Raw genomic sequence first — 18,923 nt, forward strand, 5'->3', positions numbered from 1 at the left:
AAGGAGCGATGAATGACAGAGGAACGAGTGATGAACAATTGAGAAACAAGCAAAGTATGACAGATAAAGGATTGATGAACAGCAGAGGAAGGAGTGGTGAATGACAGAGGAAGGTGTTACGCACAACAGAGTAAGGAGGAATGAATGACAGAGGAATGAGTGATAAACAATTGAGGAAGCAGTGATGAATGACGGAGGAAGGAGTGATGAACAATTGAGGAAGGAGTGATGAATGACAGAGGAAGGAGTGATGAACAATTGAGGAAGGAGCAATGAGTGACTGAGAAAGGAGTGATGCAGAATTGAGGAAGGAGCGATAAATGTCAGAGGAATGATTGATGAACAATTGAGTAAGGAGCGATGAATGACAGAGGAATGAGTGATGAACAATTGAGTAAGGAGCGATGAATGACAGAGGAATGAGTGATGAACAATTGTGAAAGGAGCGATGAATGACAAAGGAAGTAGTGATGAACAATTGAGAGACAAGAAAAGTATGACAGATAAAGAATTGATGAACTGCAGAGGAAGGAGCGATAAATGGCAGAGGAAGGAGTGATGAACCTCAGAGGAAGGAGTGATGAATGACAGAGGAAGGAGTGATGAACAATTGAGGAAGCAGCAATGAGTGACTGAGAAAGGAGTGATGCAGAATTGAGGAAGAAGCGATAAATGTCAAAGGAATGATTGATGAACTACTGAGGAAGGAGCAACGAATGGCAGAGGAAGGAGTGATGAACAACAGAGGTAGGAGCGATGAACAGAGGAAGGAGTAATGAATGACAGAGGAAGAAGTAATGCACAATTGAGGAAGGAGCGATGAATGACAGAGGAATGAGAGATGAACAATTGAGGAAGGAGCGATGAATGAGAGAGGAAGTAGTGTCGAACAATTTGGAAACAAGCAAAGTATGACAGATAAAGGATTGATGAACAACAGAGGAAGGAGCGATGAATGACAGAGGAAGGACTGATGAACATCAGTGAAAGGAGTGATGAATGACGGAGGAACGTGTGATGAAGAATTGGGGAAGGAACGATGAATGACAGAGGGAGGATTGATGAACAACTGAGGGAGGAGCGATGAATGACAAAGGATGCAGTGATGAACAATTGAGGAAGGAGCACTGAATGACAGGACGGATGTACAATTGAGGAAGGAGTGATGAACAACAGAGGTAGGAGCGATGAAGAGAGGAAGGCGCAATGAATGACAGAGGAAGGAGTAATGAACAATTGAGGAAGGAGCGATGAATGACAGAGGAATGAGTGATGAACAACAGAGTTAGGAGCGATGAACAGAGGAAGGAGCAATGAATGACAGAGGAAGGAGTGATGAACAATTTAGGAAGGAGCGATGAATGACAGAGGAATGAGTGATGAACAATTGAGAAAGGAGCAATGAATGGTAGAGAAAGGAGTGATGAACAACAGAGTTAGGAGTGATGAACAGAGGAAGGAGCAATGAATGACAGAGGAAGGAGTAATGCACAATTGAGGAAGGAGTAATGAATGATAGAGGAAGTATTGATGAACAATTGAGGAACAAGCAAAGAATGACAGATAAAGGCTTGATGATCATCAGAGGAAGGAGCAATGAATGACAGAGGAAAGAGTGATGAACAACAGAGAAGGAGAGAAGAATGATAGAGGAAGGACTGATGAACATCAGAGGAATGAGCAATGAATGACAGAGGAAGGAGTGATGTACATTTGAGGAAGTAGCGATGAATGACAGAGCAGGTAGTGATGAACAATTGAGGAAGGTGCTATGAATGACAGAGGAACGAGTGATGAACAATTGAGGAAGAGCGATGAATGACAGAGGAACGAGTGATGAACAATTGAGGAAGAGCAATGAATTTCAGAGGAAGGATTGATGTACAATTGAGAAAGGAGCAATGAATGGTACAGAAAGGACTGATGAACAACAGAGGTAGGAGCGATGAACAGAGGAAGGAGCAATGAATGACATAGGAAGGAGTGATGTACATTTGAGGAAGTAGCGATGAATGACAGAGCAGGTAGTGATGAACAATTGAGGAAGGTGCTATGAATGACAGAGGAACGAGTGATGAACAATTGAGGAAGAGCGATGAATGACAGAGGAACGAGTGATGAACAATTGAGGAAGAGCAATGAATTTCAGAGGAAGGATTGATGTACAATTGAGAAAGGAGCAATGAATGGTACAGAAAGGACTGATGAACAACAGAGGTAGGAGCGATGAACAGAGGAAGGAGCAATGAATGACATAGGAAGGAGTGATGAACAATTGAGTACGGAGCGATGAATGACAGAGGAATGATTGATGACCAGAGGAATGAGCAATGAATGACAGAGGAAGGGGTGATGAACAATTGAGGAAGGAGCATTGAATGACAGAGGAAGGTTTGATGAACTACAGCAGAAGGAGCAGTGAATGACAGAGGAAGGATAGATGAACAATTGAGGAAGCAGTGATGAATGACGGAGGAAGGAGTAATGAACAATTGAGGAAGCATTGATGAATGACAGAGGAAGTGGTGAAGAACAATTGAGGAAAGAGGAATGAATGAGAGAGGAAGGAGTGTTGAACAATTGAGGAACAAGCAAAGAATGACAGATAAAGGCTTGATGATCATCAGAGGAAGGAGCAATGAATGACACAGGAAAGAGTGATGAACAACAGAGAAGGAGAGAAGAATGATAGAGGAAGGACTGATGAACAACAGAGGAATGAGCAATGAATGACAGAGGAAGGAGTGATGTACAATTGAGGAAGTAGCGATGAATGACAGAGCAGGTAGTGATGAACAATTGAGGAAGGTGCTATGAATGACAGAGGAACGAGAGATGAACAATTGAGGAAGAGCGATGAATGACAGAGGAACGAGTGATGAACAATTGAGGAAGAGCGATGAATTTCAGAGGAAGGATTGATGAACAATTGAGAAAGGAGCAATGAATGGTACGGAAAGGAGTGATGAACAACAGAGGTAGGAGCGATGAACAGAGGAAGGAGCGATGAATTACAGAGGAAGGAGTGATTTACAATTGAGAAAGGAGCAATGAATGGCAGAGAAAGGACTGATGAACAACAGAGGTAGGAGCTATGAACTGAGGAAGGAGCAATGAATGACAGAGGAAGGAGTGATGAACAATTGAGTAAGGAGCGATGAATGACATAGGAGAGATTGAAGAACAACAGAGAAAAGAGCGATGAATGACAGAGGATAGAGTGATGAACAACAGAGGAAGGAGCAATGAATGACAGAGGAATGAAGGATGAACAATTGAGGAAGGAGCCATGAATAACAGAGGAAGGAGTGACGAACAGTGGAGGAAGGTGCGATGAACAACAGAGGAAGTAGTAATGAACAATTGAGGAACAAGCCAGGAAAGACAGATAAAGGATTGATGAAGAACCGAGAAAGGAGCGATGAATGACAGAGGAAAGAGTGATGAGCAACAGAGAACGAGCGATGAACGACAGTGGAAGGAGTGATGAACATCAGAGAAAGGAGTGATGAATGACAGAGGAACGTGTGATGAAGTATTGGGGAAGGAGCGACGAATGACAGAGGAAGGAGTGATGAACAATTGAGTAAGGAGCGATGAATGACAGAGGAATGAGTGATGAACAATTGTGAAAGGAGCGATGAATGACAAAGGAAGTAGTGATGAACAATTGAGAAACAAGCAAAGTATGACAGATAAAGAATTGATGAACTGCAGAGGAAGGAGCGATAAATGGCAGAGGAAGGAGGGATGAACCTCAGAGGAAGGAGTGATGAATGACAGAGGAACGTGTGATGAAGAATTGGGGAAGGAGCGACAAATGACAGAGGAAGGATTGAAGAAAAACTGAGGAAGGCGCGATGAATGACAAAGGAAGAAGTGATGAACAATTGAGGATGGAGCGATAAATGACAGAGGAAGGAGTGTTGAACAATTGAGGAAGGTGCGATGCATGACCGTAGAAGGATTGAAGAATAACAGCGGAAGGAGCGATGACTGACAGAGAAAGTCTGGATGAACAACAGAGAAAGCAGCGATGAATGACAGAGGAAGGAGTGATGAACAATTGAGGAAGCAGCAATGAGTGACTGAGAAAGGAGTGATGCAGAATTGAGGAAGGAGCGATAAATGTCAGAGGAATGATTAATGAACTACTGAGGAAGGAGCAACGAATGGCAGAGGAGGGAGTGATGAACAACAGAGGTAGGAGCGATGAACAGAGGAAGCAGCAATGAATGAAATAGGAAGGATTGATGAACAACAGCAGAAGAAGTGATGGATGACAGAGGAAGGATTGATGTACAATTGAGAAAGGAGCAATGAATGGTAGAGAAAGGAGTGATGAACAACAGAGGTAGGAGCGCTGAACAGAGGAAGGAGCAATGCACAATTGAGGAAGGAGCGACGAATGATAGAGGAAGGATTGATGAACAACTGAGGAAGGAGCGATGAATGACAGAGGAAGTAGTGTTGATCAAGTGAGAAACAAGCAAAGTATGACAGATAAAGAATTGATGAACAACAGAGGAAGGAGCGATGAAAGACAGAGGATGGAGTGATGAACATCAGAGGAAGGAGTGATGAATATCAGAGGAACGTGTGATGAAGAATTGGGGAAGGAGCGACGAATGACAGAGGAAGTAGTGTTGATCAAGTGAGAAACAAGCAAAGTATGACAGATAAAGAATTGATGAACAACAGAGGAAGGAGCGATGAAAGACAGAGGATGGAGTGATGAACATCAGAGGAAGGAGTGATGAATATCAGAGGAACGTGTGATGAAGAATTGGGGAAGGAGCGACGAATGACAGAGGAAGGATTGATGAACAACTGAGGATGGAGCGATGAATGACAAAGGAAGAAGTAATGAACAATTGAGGAAGGAGCAATGAATGACAGAGGAATGAGTGACGAACAGTTGCGGATGGAGCGATGAATGATAGAGGAAGGAGTGTTCAACAATTGCGGAAGGTGCGATGAATGATAGAGGAAGGAGTGATGAACAATTTCGGAAGGGGCAATGAATGACAGAAGGAGTAATGAACAACAGAGGAAGGAACGATCAATAGAGGAAGGAGAGATGAACAGTAGAGGAAGTAGTGTTGAATGGCAGAGGAATGAGTGATGAACAATTGAGGAAGGAGATATGAATGACAGAAGAAAGAGTACTGAACAGCAGAAGAAGGAGTGATCAACAATTGAGGAAGGAGCGATGAATGACACAGGAAGGAGTGACGAACAATTGCGGAAGGAGCGATGAATGACAGAGGAAGGAGTGATGAACAATTGAGGAAGGAGCGATGAATGACAGAGGAATGATTGCTGAACAGAGGAAGGAGCAATGAATGACAGAGGAAGAGGTGATGAACAATTGACGAAGGAGCGTTGAATGACAGAGGAAAAATTGATGAACATCAGCAGAAGGAGTGATGAATGACAGAGGAAGGATTGATGTTCAATAAAGAAAGGAGCAATGAATGGGAGAGAAAGGAGTGATGAACAATTGAGGAAGGATCGATGAATGACAGAGGAATGAGTGATGAACAATTGAGGATGGAGCGATGAATGACAGTGGAAGCAGCAATGAACAATTGAGGAAGAAGCGAGGAATGACAGTGGATGGATTGAAGAACAACAGAGGAAGGAGCGATGAGTTACAGAGAAAGTCTGGATGAACAACAGAGAAAGCAGCGATGAATGACAGAGGAAGCAGTGATGAAGAATTGAGGAAGGAGCAATGAGTGACTGAGAAAGGAGTGATGCAGAATTGAGGAAGGAGCGATAAATGTCAGAGGAAGGATTGATGAACTACAGAGGAAGGAGCAACGAATGGCAGAGGAAGGAGTGATGAACAACAGAGGTCGGAGCGATGAACAGATGAAGGAGCAATGAATGACAGAGGAAGGATTGATGAACAATTGAGGAAGGAGCGATGAATGACAGAGGAAGGAGTGATGATCAATTGAGGAAGGAGCGATGAATGACAGAGGAATGATTGATGAACAGAAGAAGGAGCAATGAATGACAGAGGAAGGATTGATGAACAACAGCAGAAGGAGTGATGAATGACAGAGGAAGGATTGATGTACAATTGAGAAAGGAGCAATGAATGACAGAAGAAGGAGTGATGAACAATTGAGGCAGGAGCGATGAATAACAGAGGAAGGAGTGATGAACAACTGAGGAAGGAGTGATGAAGAGAGGAAGGAGCAATGAATGACATAGGATAGATTGATGAACAACAAAGAAAAGAGTGATGAATGACAGAGGATAGAGTGATGAACAACAGAGTAAAGAGCAATGAATGACAGAGGAATGATTGATGATCAACAGAGTAAGGAGCAATGAATGACAGAGGAATGAATGATGAACAATTGAGGAAGGAGCCATGAATGACAGAAGAAGGACGGATGTACAATTGAGGAAGGAGCGATGAATAACAGAGGAAGGAGTGACGAACAGTGGAGGAGGGTGCGATGAACAACAGAGGAAGTAGTGATGAACAATTGAGGAACAAGCCAGGAAAGACAGATAAAGGATTGATGAAGAACTGAGAAAGGAGCGATGAATGACAGAGGAATGAGTGATGAGCAACAGAGAACGAGCGATGAACGACATTGGAAGGAGTGATGAACATCAGAGAAAGGAGTGATAAATGACAGAGGAACGTGTGATGACGTATTGGGGAAGGAGCGACGAATGACAGAGGAAGGATTGATGAACAACTGAGGAAGGAGCGATGAATGACAAATGAAGAAGAGATGAACAATTGAGGGAGGAGTGATGAATGACAGAGGAAGTAGTGTTGAAAAATTGAGAAACAAGCAAAGTATGACAGATAAAGAATTGATGAACTGCAGAGGAAGGAGCGATAAATGGCAGAGGAACGTGTGATGAAGAATTGGGGAAGGAGCGACGAATGACAGAGGAAGGAGTGATGAACAATTGAGTAAGGAGCGATGAATGACAGAGGAATGAGTGATGAACAATTGTGAAAGGAGCGATGAATGACAAAGGAAGTAGTGATGAACAATTGAGAAACAAGAAAAGTATGACAGATAAAGAATTGATGAACTGCAGAGGAAGGAGTGATAAATGGCAGAGGAAGGAGTGATGAACCTCAGAGGAAGGAGTGATGAATGACAGAGGAACGTGTGATGAAGAATTGGGGAAGGAGCGACGAATGACAGAGGAAGGATTGAAGAAAAACTGAGGAAGGCGCGATGAATGACAAAGGAAGAAGTGATGAACAATTGAGGATGGAGCGATGAATGACAGAGGAAGGAGTGTTGAACAATTGAGGAAGGTGCGATGCATGACCGTGGAAGGATTGAAGAATAACAGCGGAAGGAGCGATGACTGACAGAGAAAGTCTGGATGAACAACAGAGAAAGCAGCGATGAATGACAGAGGAAGGAGTGATGAACAATTGAGGAAGCAGCAATGAGTGACTGAGAAAGGAGTGATGCAGAATTGAGGAAGGAGCGATAAATGTCAGAGGAATGATTGATGAACTACTGAGGAAGGAGCAACGAATGGCAGAGGAGGGAGTGATGAACAACAGAGGTAGGAGCGATGAACAGAGGAAGCAGCAATGAATGAAATAGGAAGGATTGATGAACAACAGCAGAAGGAGTGATGGATGACAGAGGAAGGATTGATGTACAATTGAGAAAGGAGCAATGAATGGTAGAGAAAGGAGTGATGAACAACAGAGGTAGGAGCGCTGAACAGAGGAAGGAGCAATGCACAATTGAGGAAGGAGCGATGAATGACAGAGGAAGTAGTGTTGATCAAGTGAGAAACAAGCAAAGTATGACAGATAAAGAATTGATGAACAACAGAGGAAGGAGCGATGAAAGACAGAGGATGGAGTGATGAACATCAGAGGAAGGAGTGATGAATATCAGAGGAACGTGTGATGAAGAATTGGGGAAGGAGCGACGAATGACAGAGGAAGTAGTGTTGATCAAGTGAGAAACAAGCAAAGTATGACAGATAAAGTATTGATGAACAACAGAGGAAGGAGCGATGAAAGACAGAGGATGGAGTGATGAACATCAGAGGAAGGAGTGATGAATATCAGAGGAACGTGTGATGAAGAATTGGGGAAGGAGCGACGAATGACAGAGGAAGGATTGATGAACAACTGAGGATGGAGCGATGAATGACAAAGGAAGAAGTAATGAACAATTGAGGAAGGAGCAATGAATGACAGAGGAATGAGTGACGAACAGTTGCGGATGGAGCGATGAATGATAGAGGAAGGACTGTTCAACAATTGAGGAAGGTGCGATGAATGATAGAGGAAGGAGTGATGAACAATTTCGGAAGGGGCAATGAATGACAGAAGGAGTAATGAACAACAGAGGAAGGAACGATGAATGACAGAGGAAGGAGAGATGAACAGTAGAGGAAGTAGTGTTGAATGGCAGAGGAATGAGTGATGAACAATTGAGGAAGGAGATATGAATGACAGAAGAAAGAGTACTGAACAGCAGAAGAAGGAGTGATCAACAATTGAGGAAGGAGCGATGAATGACACAGGAAGGAGTGACGAACAATTGCGGAAGGAGCGATGAATGACAGAGGAAGGAGTGATGAACAATTGAGGAAGGAGCGATGAATGACAGAGGAATGATTGCTGAACAGAGGAAGGAGCAATGAATGACAGAGGAAGAGGTGATGAACAATTGACGAAGGAGCGTTGAATGACAGAGGAAAAATTGATGAACATCAGCAGAAGGAGCGATGAATGACAGAGGAAGGATTGATGTTCAATAAAGAAAGGAGCAATGAATGGGAGAGAAAGGAGTGATGAACAATTGTGGAAGGATCGATGAATGACAGAGGAAGGAGTGATGATCAATTGAGGAAGGAGCGATGAATGACAGAGGAATGATTGCTGAACAGAGGAAGGAACAATGAATGACAGAGGAAGAGGTGATGAACAATTGACGAAGGAGCGTTGAATGACAGAGGAAAAATTGATGAACATCAGCAGAAGGAGCGATGAATGACAGAGGAAGGATTGATGTTCAATAAAGAAAGGAGCAATGAATGGGAGAGAAAGGAGTGATGAACAATTGTGGAAGGATCGATGAATGACAGAGGAAGGAGTGATGATCAATTGAGGAAGGAGCGATGAATGACAGAGGAATGATTGATGAACAGAAGAAGGAGCAATGAATGACAGAGGAAGGATTGATGAACAACAGCAGAAGGAGTGATGAATGACAGAGGAAGGATTGATGTACAATTGAGAAAGGAGCAATGAATGGCAGAGAAAGGAGTGATGAACAACAGAGGTAGGAGCGATGAAGAGAGGAAGGAGCAATGAATGACATAGGATAGATTGATGAACAACAAAGAAAAGAGTGATGAATGACAGAGGATAGAGTGATGAACAACAGAGTAAAGAGCAATGAATGACAGAGGAATGATTGATGATCAACAGAGTAAGGAGCAATGAATGACAGAGGAATGAATGATGAACAATTGAGGAAGGAGCCATGAATGACAGAAGAAGGACGGATGTACAATTGAGGAAGGAGCGATGAATAACAGAGGAAGGAGTGACGAACAGTGGAGGAGGGTGCGATGAACAACAGAGGAAGTAGTGATGAACAATTGAGGAACAAGCCAGGAAAGACAGATAAAGGATTGATGAAGAACTGAGAAAGGAGCGATGAATGACAGAGGAACGTGTGATGAAGTATTGGGGAAGGAGCGACGAATGACAGAGGAAGGATTGATGAACAACTGAGGAAGGAGCGATGAATGACAAATGAAGAAGAGATGAACAATTGAGGGAGGAGTGATGAATGACAGAGGAAGTAGTGTTGAAAAATTGAGAAACAAGCAAAGTATGACAGATAAAGAATTGATGAACTGCAGAGGAAGGAGCGATAAATGGCAGAGGAACGTGTGATGAAGAATTGGGGAAGGAGCGACGAATGACAGAGGAAGGAGTGATGAACAATTGAGTAAGGAGCGATGAATGACAGAGGAATGAGTGATGAACAATTGTGAAAGGAGCGATGAATGACAAAGGAAGTAGTGATGAACAATTGAGAAACAAGAAAAGTATGACAGATAAAGAATTGATGAACTGCAGAGGAAGGAGCGATAAATGGCAGAGGAAGGAGGGATGAACCTCAGAGGAAGGAGTGATGAATGACAGAGGAACGTGTGATGAAGAATTGGGGAAGGAGCGACGAATGACAGAGGAAGGATTGAAGAAAAACTGAGGACGGCGCGATGAATGACAAAGGAAGAAGTGATGAACAATTGAGGATGGAGTGATGAATGACAGAGGAAGGAGTGTTGAACAATTGAGGAATGTGCGATGAATGACAGAGGAAGGAGTGATGAACAATTGAGGAAGGAGCGATGAATGACAGAGGAATGATTGATGAACAGAGGAAGGAGCGATGAGTGACAGAGAAAGTCTGGATGAACAACAGAGAAAGCAGCAATGAATGACAGAGGAAGGAGTGATGAACAATTGAGGAAGCAGCAATGAGTGACTGAGAAAGGAGTGATGCAGAATTGAGGAAGCAGCAATAAATGTCAGTGGAAGGAGTGATGAACTACTGAGGAAGGAGCAACGAATGGCAGAGGAAGGAGTGATGAACAACAGAGGTAGGAGTGATGAACAGAGGAAGCAGCAATGAATGAAATAGGAAGGATTGATGAACAACAGCAGAAGGAGTGATGGATGACAGAGGAAGGAGTGATGAACAATTGAGGAAGGAGCGATGAATGACAGAGGAAGGAGTGATGAACAATTGAGGAAGGAGCGATGAATGACAGAGGAATGATTGATGAACAGAGGAAGGAGCAATGAATGAAATAGGAAGGATTGATGAACAACAGCAGAAGGAGTGATGGATGACAGAGGAAGGATTGATGTACAATTGAGAAAGGAGCAATGAATGGTAGAGAAAGGAGTGATGAACAACAGAGGTAGGAGCGATGAACAGAGGAAGGAGCAATGAATGACAGAAGAAGGAGTAATGCACAATTGAGGAAGGAGCGACGAATGACAGAGGAAGGATTGATGAACAACTGAGGAAGGAGCGATGAAAGACAGAGGATGGAGTGATGAACATCAGAGGAAGGAGTGATGAATATCAGAGGAACGTGTGATGAAGAATTGGGGAAGGAGCGACTAATGACAGAGGAAGGATTGATGAACAACTGAGGATGGAGCGATGAATGCCAAAGGAAGAAGTGATGAACAATTGAGGAAGGAGCAATGAATGACAGAGGAATGAGTGATGAACAATTGTGGAAGGAGCGATGAATGATAGAGGAAGGACTGTAGAACAATTGAGGAAGGTGCGATGAATGATAGAGGAAGGAGTGATGAACAATTCCGAAAGGGGCAATGAATGACAGAAGGAGTAATGAACAACAGAGGAAGGAACGATGAATGACAGAGGAAGGAGAGATGAACAGTAGAGGAAGTAGTGTTGAATGGCAGAGGAATGAGTGATGAACAATTGAGGAAGGAGCTATGAATGACAGAAGAAAGAGCACTGAACAGCAGAAGAAGGAGTGATCAACAATTGAGGAAGGAGCGACAAATGACACAGGAAGGAGTGACGAACAATTGCGGAAGGAGTGATGAATGACAGAGGAAGGAGTGATGAACAATTGAGGAAGGAGCGATGAATGACAGAGGAATGATTGCTGAACAGAGGAAGGAGCAATGAATGACAGAGGAAGAGGTGATGAACAATTGACGAAGGAGCGTTGTATGACAGAGGAAAGATTGATGAACATCAGCAGAAGGAGCGATGAATGACAGAGGAAGGATTGATGTTCAATAAAGAAAGGAGCAATGAATGGGAGAGAAAGGAGTGATGAACAATTGAGGAAGGAGCGATGAATGACAGAGGAATGAGTGATGAACAATTGAGGATGGAGCGATGAATGACAGTGGAAGCAGCAATGAACAATTGAGGATGAAGCGAGGAATGACAGTGGATGAATTGAAGAACAACAGAGGAAGGAGCGATGAGTTACAGAGAAAGTCTGGATGAACAACAGAGAAAGCAGCGATGAATGACAGAGGAAGCAGTGATGAAGAATTGAGGAAGGAGCAATGAGTGACTGAGAAAGGAGTGATGCAGAATTGAGGAAGGAGCGATAAATATCAGAGGAATGAATGATGAACAATTGAGGAAGGAGCCATGAATGACAGAAGAAGGATGGATGTACAATTGAGGAAGGAGTGATGAACAACAGAGGTAGGAGCGATGAACAGAGGAAGGAGCAATGAATGACAGAGGAAGGAGTAATGAACAATTGAGGAAGGAGCAATGAATGACAGAGGAATGAGTGATGAACAATTGAGGAAGGAGCGATGAATGACAGAGGAAGTAGTGATGAACAATTGAGAAACAAGAAAAGTATGACAGATAAAGAGTTGATGAACTGCTGAGGAAGGAGTGATAAATGGCAGAGGAAGGATTGATGAACCTCAGAGGAAGGAGCGATGAATGATAGAGGAAGGAGCGGTGAAAGGAGTGATGAATGACGGAGGAACGTGTGATGAAGAATTGGGGAAGGAACGACGAATGACAGAGGGAGGATTGAAGAACAACTGAGGGAGGAGTGATGAATGACAAAGGAAGAAGTGATGAACAATTGAGCAAGGAGCGACAAATGACAGAGGAAGCAGTGATGTACAATTGAGGAAGGAGTGATGAGTGACAGAGGAACGAGTGATGAACAATTGAGAAACAAGCAAAGTATGACAGATAAAGGATTGATGAACAGCAGATGAAGGAACGATGAATGACGGTGGAAGGAGAGATGAACAATTGAGGAAGTAGCGATGAATGGCAGAGCAAGTCGTGATGAACAATTGAGGCTGGAGCGATGAATGACAGAGGAAGGAGTATTGAACAATTGAGGAAGGTGCGATGAATGACTGAGGAAGGATTGATGAACTACTGAGGAAGGAGCAATGAATGGCATAGGAAGGAGTGATGAACAATAGAGGTAGGAGCGATGAACAGAGGAAGGAGTAATGAATGACAGAGGAAGGAGTGATGAACTATTGAGGAAGGAGCGTTGAATGACAGAGGAAGGATTGATGAACAATTGAGAAAGGAGCAATGAATGGCACAGAAAGGAGTGATGAACAACAGAGGTAGGAGCGATGAACTGTGGAAGGAGCAATGATTTGCAGAGGAAGGAGTGATGTACAATTGAGAATGGAGCAATGAATGGCAGAGAAAGGACTGATGAACAACAGAGGTAGGAGCGATGAACAGAGGAAGGAGCAATGAAAGACAGAAGAAGGAGTGATGAACAATTGAGTAAGGAGCGATGATTGACAGAGGAATGAGTGATGAACAATTGAGAAAGGAGCGATGAATGACAGAGGAAGTAGTGATGAACAATTGAGAAACAAGAAAAGTATGACAGATAAAGAGTTGATGAACTGCTGAGGAAGGAGTGATAAATGGCAGAGGAAGGATTGATGAACCTCAGAGGAAGGAGCGATGAATGATAGAGGAAGGAATGTAGAACAATTGAGGAAGGTGCGATGAATGATAGAGGAAGGAGTGATGAACAATTCCGGAAGGGGCAATGAATGACAGAAAGAGTAATGAACAACAGAGGAAGGAACAATGAATGACGGAGGAAGGAGAGATGAACAGTAGAGGAAGTAGTGTTGAATGGCAGAGGAATGAGTGATGAACAATTGAGGAAGGAGCTATGAATGACAGAAGAAAGAGTACTGAACAGCAGAAGAAGGAGTGATCAACAATTTAGGAAGGAGCGATGAATGACACAGGAACGAGTGACGAACAATTGCTGAAGGAGCGATGAATGACAGAGGAAGGAGTGATGTAAAATTGAGGAAGTAGCGATGAATGACAGAGGAAGGATTGATGTACAATTAAGGAGGGAGCAATGAATGGCAGAGGAAGTAGTGATGAACAACTTATGAAGGAGCAATGAATGATGGAGGAAGGACTGATGAACAACTGAGGAACGTGCAATGAAGGACAGAGGGAGGATTGGAGAACTATTGAGGAAGGAGCGATGAATGACAGCGGAAGGAGTCATGAACAATTGAGGAAGGAGCAATAAATGACAGAGTAAGGTTGGATGAAGAACTGAGGAAAGAGCAAAGAATTACAGAGGAAGGTGTGATGAACAATTGAGGAAGCAGCAATGAATGACAGAGGAAGTAGTGATGAACAATTCAGGAAGGAGTGAGGAATGACAGAGGAAGGAGTGATGCATGACAGAGGAAGGTGTGATGAACAATTGAGGAAGGAGCCATGAATGACAGAAGAAGGAGAGAAGAAAAATTGAGGAAGGAGCGATGAATAACAGAGGAAGGAGTGATGCACAATTGAGGAAGGAGCGATGAATGACAGAGGATAGATTGATGAACAACAGAGGAAAGAGCGATGAATGACAGAGGAAGTATTGATGAACAACAGAGGAAGAAGCAATGAATGACAGAGGAAAGAGTGATGAAAAACAGAGAAGAATCGATGAATGACACAGGAAGGATTGATGTTCAACTGAGGAAGGAGCGATGTATGACAAAGGAACGAGCGATGTACAATTGAGGAAGGAGCGATGAATGACAGAGAAAGGAGTATAGAACAATTGAGGAAGGTGCAATGAATGATAGAGGAAGTAGTGATGAACAATTGAGGAAGGAGTGATGAACGACAGAGGAAAGAGTGATGAACAACAGAGGAAGTAGTGATGAATAACAGAGGAATTAGTGATGAACAATTGAGGAAGGAGCAATGAATGACAGAGGAGGGAGTGATGAACAACTGACGAAGGAGTGATGAACGACAGAGGAAAGAGTGATGAACAACAGAGGAAGTAGTGATGAATAACAGGAATTAGTGATGAACAATTGAGGAAGGAGCAATGAATGACAGAGGAGGGAGTGATGAACAACTGACGAAGGAGTGATGAACAACTGAGGAAGGAACGATGCGTGACAGAGGAAGGATTGATGAACAACAGAGAAAGGAGTGATGAATGACTGAGGAAGGAGTGATGAACAATTGAGGAAGGAGCGATAAATGACAGAGGAATGACTGTTGATCATCTTAGGAAGGAGCAGTGAATGACGGTGGAAGGATTGATGAACAACTGAGGAACGTGCAATGAAGGACAGAGGAAGGATTGATGAACAACTGACTAAGGAGCGATGAATGACAGAAGAATGAGTGATGAATAATTGAGGAAGGGGTGATGAACAACAGAGGAAGGAGTGATGAATGGCAGAGGAAGTTGTGATGAACAATTGGGGAAGTAGCGATGAATGACATCGGAAGGATTAATGAACAACAGAGGAAGAATTGATGAACAACAGAGGGAGCAATGAACAATTGAGGAAGGAGCGATTAATGACAGAGGAAGGAGTGATGAATGGTAGAGGAAGGTGTGATGAAGAATTGAGGAAGGAGCGATAAGTGACAGTAGAAGGAGTGATGATCAATTGAGGAAGGGGCGATGAACGACCGAGGAAAGAGTGATGAACAATTGAGGAAGGGGCGATGAACGACCGAGGAAAGAGTGATGAACAATTTCAGGAAGGAGCGATGAATGACAGAGGAAGGAGTGATGATCAATTAAGGAAGGAGCCATGAATGACAGAAGAAGGTGCGATGAACTATTGAGGAAGGAGCGATGAATAACGGAGGAAGGAGGGTTGCACAATTGAGGAAGGAGCGATGAGTGACAGAAGAAGGAGTAATGAACAACTGAGGAAGGATTGATGAACAACAAGAGGAAGGAGCGATGAACAATTGAGGAAGGAGAGATGAATGACAGAGGACGGAGTAATGAACAGTTGAGGAAGGAGCTATGAATGACAGAGGAAAGAGTGATGAATAACAGCGGAAGGAGCGACGAATGACAGAGGAATGTGTGATGAACAATTGAGGAAGGAGCCATGAATGACAGAAGAAGGAACGAAGAACAATTGAGGAAGGAGCGATGAATAACGGAGGAAGGAGTGATGCACAATTGAGGAAGGAGCAATGAGTGACAGAAGAAGGAGTGATGAACAACTGACGAAGGAGCGATGAATGACAGAGAAATGTGTGATGAAGTACTGGGGAAGGAGCGACGAATGACAGAGGAAGGATTGAAGAACCACTGAGGACGGAGCGATGAATGACAAAGGAAGAAGTGATGTACAATTGAGGAAGGAGCGATGAATGACAGAGGAACGAGTGATGAACATTTGAGGAAGGAGCGATGAATGACAGAGGAACGAGTGATGAACATTTGAGGAAGGAGCGATGAATGACAAAGGAATGAGTGATGAACAATTGAGGAAGGAGCAATGAATGATAGAGGAAGGAGAGATGAACAATTCCGGAAGGGGCAATGAATGACAGAAGGTGTAATGAACAACAGAGGAAGGAACGATGAATGACGGTGGAAGGAGAGATGAACAGTAGAGGAAGTAGGGATGAATGGCAGAGGAATGTGTGATGAACAATTGAGGAAGGAGCTATGAATGACAGAAGAAGGAGTACAGAACAGCAGAAGAAGGAGCTATGAACAATTGAGGAAGGAGCGATGAATGACACAGGAAGGAGTGACGAACAATTGTGGATGGAGCGATGAATGAAAGAGGAAGCAGTGATGTACAATTGAGTAAGGAGCGATGAATGACAGAGGAACGAGTGATGAACAATTGAAGAAGGTGCCATGAATGACAAAGGTAGGAGTGACGAACAATTGCGGAAGGAGCGATGAATGACAGATGAAGGAGTGACAAACAATTGAGGAAGTAGCCATGATTGACAGAAGAAGGAGTGATGAACAATTGAGGAAGGAGTGATGAATTACTGAGGAAGGAGATATGAATAATTGAGGAAGGATCGATGAATGACAGAAGTAGGAGTGATGAACAATTGAGGAAGGAGCGATGAAAGACAGAGTAAAGAGTGATGAACAACACAGGAAGTAGCGATAAATGACAGAGGAACGAGTGATGAACAACAGAGGAAGGAGAAATGAATGACAGAGGAAGGAGTGATTAACAATTGAGGAAAGAGCGATGAATGACAGAGGAAGGATTGATGATCAATTGCAGAAGGAGCGATGAATGACAGAGGAAGTTTTGATAAACAATTGAGGATGGAGCGATGAATGATAGAGGAAGGATTGATGAACAACTGAGGAAGGAGCGATGAATGACAGAGGAAGTAGTGTTGATCAAGTGAGAAACAAGCAAAGTATGACAGATAAAGAATTGATGAACAAAAGAGGAAGGAGCGATGAATATCAGAGGAACGTGTGATGAAGAATTGGGGAAGGAGCGACGAATGACAGAGAAAGGATTGATGAACAACTGAGGATGGAGCGATGAATGACAAAGGAAGAAGTGATGAACAATTGAGGAAGGAGCAATGAATGACAGAGGAAGGACTGTAGAACAATTGAGGAAGGTGCGATGAATGATAGAGGAAGGAGTGATGAACAATTCCAGAAGGGGCAATGAATGACAGAAGGAGTAATGAACAACAGAGGAAGGAACGATGAATGACAGAGGAAGGAGAGATGAACAGTAGAGGAAGTAATGTTGAATGGCAGAGGAAGGAGTGTTGAACAATTGAGGAAGGTGCGATGAATGACAAAGGAAGGATTGAAGAATAACAGAGGAAGGAGCGATGAGTGACAGAGAAAGTCTGGATGAACAACAGCAGAAGGAGCGATGAATGACTGAGGAAGGATTGATGAACTACTGAGGAAGGAGCAATGAATGGCAGAGAAAGGAGTGATGAACAACAGAGGTAAGAGCGATGAACAGAGGAAGGAGCAATGAATGACAGAGGAAGGAGTAATGAAAAATTGACGAAGGAGCGATGAATGACAGAGGAATGAGTGATGAATAATTGAGCATGCAGCGATGAATGACAGTGGAAGCAGCAATGAACAATTGAGGAAGAAGCGAGGAATGACAGTGGATGGATTGAAGAACAACAGAGGAAGGAGCGATGAGTTACAGAGAAAGTCTGGATGAACAACAGAGAAAGCAGCGATGAATGACAGAGGAAGTAGTGATGAAGAATTGAGGAAGGAGCAATGAGTGACTGAGAAAGGAGTGATGCAGAATTGAGGAAGGAGCGATAAATGTCAGAGGAATGAATGATGAACAATTGAGGAAGGAGCCATGAATGACAGAAGAAGGATGGATGTACAATTGAGGAAGGAGTGATGAACAACAGAGGTAGGAGCGATGAAGAGAGGAAGGAGCAATGAATGACAGAGGAAGGAGTAATGAACAATTGAGGAAGGAGTGATGAATGACAGAGGAAGTAGTGTTGATCAAGTGAGAAACAAGCAAAGTATGACAGATAAAGAATTGATGAACAACAGAGGAAGGAGCGATGAAAGACAGAGGATGGAGTGATGAACATCAGAGGAAGGAGTGATGAATATCAGAGGAACGTGTGATGAAGAATTGGGGAAGGAGCGACGAATGACAGAGGAAGGATTGATGAACAACTGAGGATGGAGCGATGAATGACAAAGGAAGAAGTGATGAACAATTGAGGAAGGAGCAATGAATGACAGAGGAAGGACTGTAGAACAATTGCGGAAGGTGCGATGAATGATAGAGGAAGGAGTGATGAACAATTCCGGAAGGGGCAATGAATGACAGAAGGAGTAATGAACAACAGAGGAAGGAACGATGAATGACAGAGGAAGGAGAGATGAACAGTAGAGGAAGTAATGTTGAATGGCAGAGGAAGGAGTGTTGAACAATTGAGGAAGGTGCGATGAATGACAAAGGAAGGATTGAAGAATAACAGAGGAAGGAGCGATGAGTGACAGAGAAAGTCTGGATGAACAACAGCAGAAGGAGCGATGAATGACAGAGGAAGGATTGATGTTCAATAAGG

Source organism: Hypanus sabinus, chromosome 19 (genome assembly GCF_030144855.1).
Source record: "Hypanus sabinus isolate sHypSab1 chromosome 19, sHypSab1.hap1, whole genome shotgun sequence".
NCBI classification, from domain to species: Eukaryota; Metazoa; Chordata; class Chondrichthyes; order Myliobatiformes; family Dasyatidae; genus Hypanus; species Hypanus sabinus.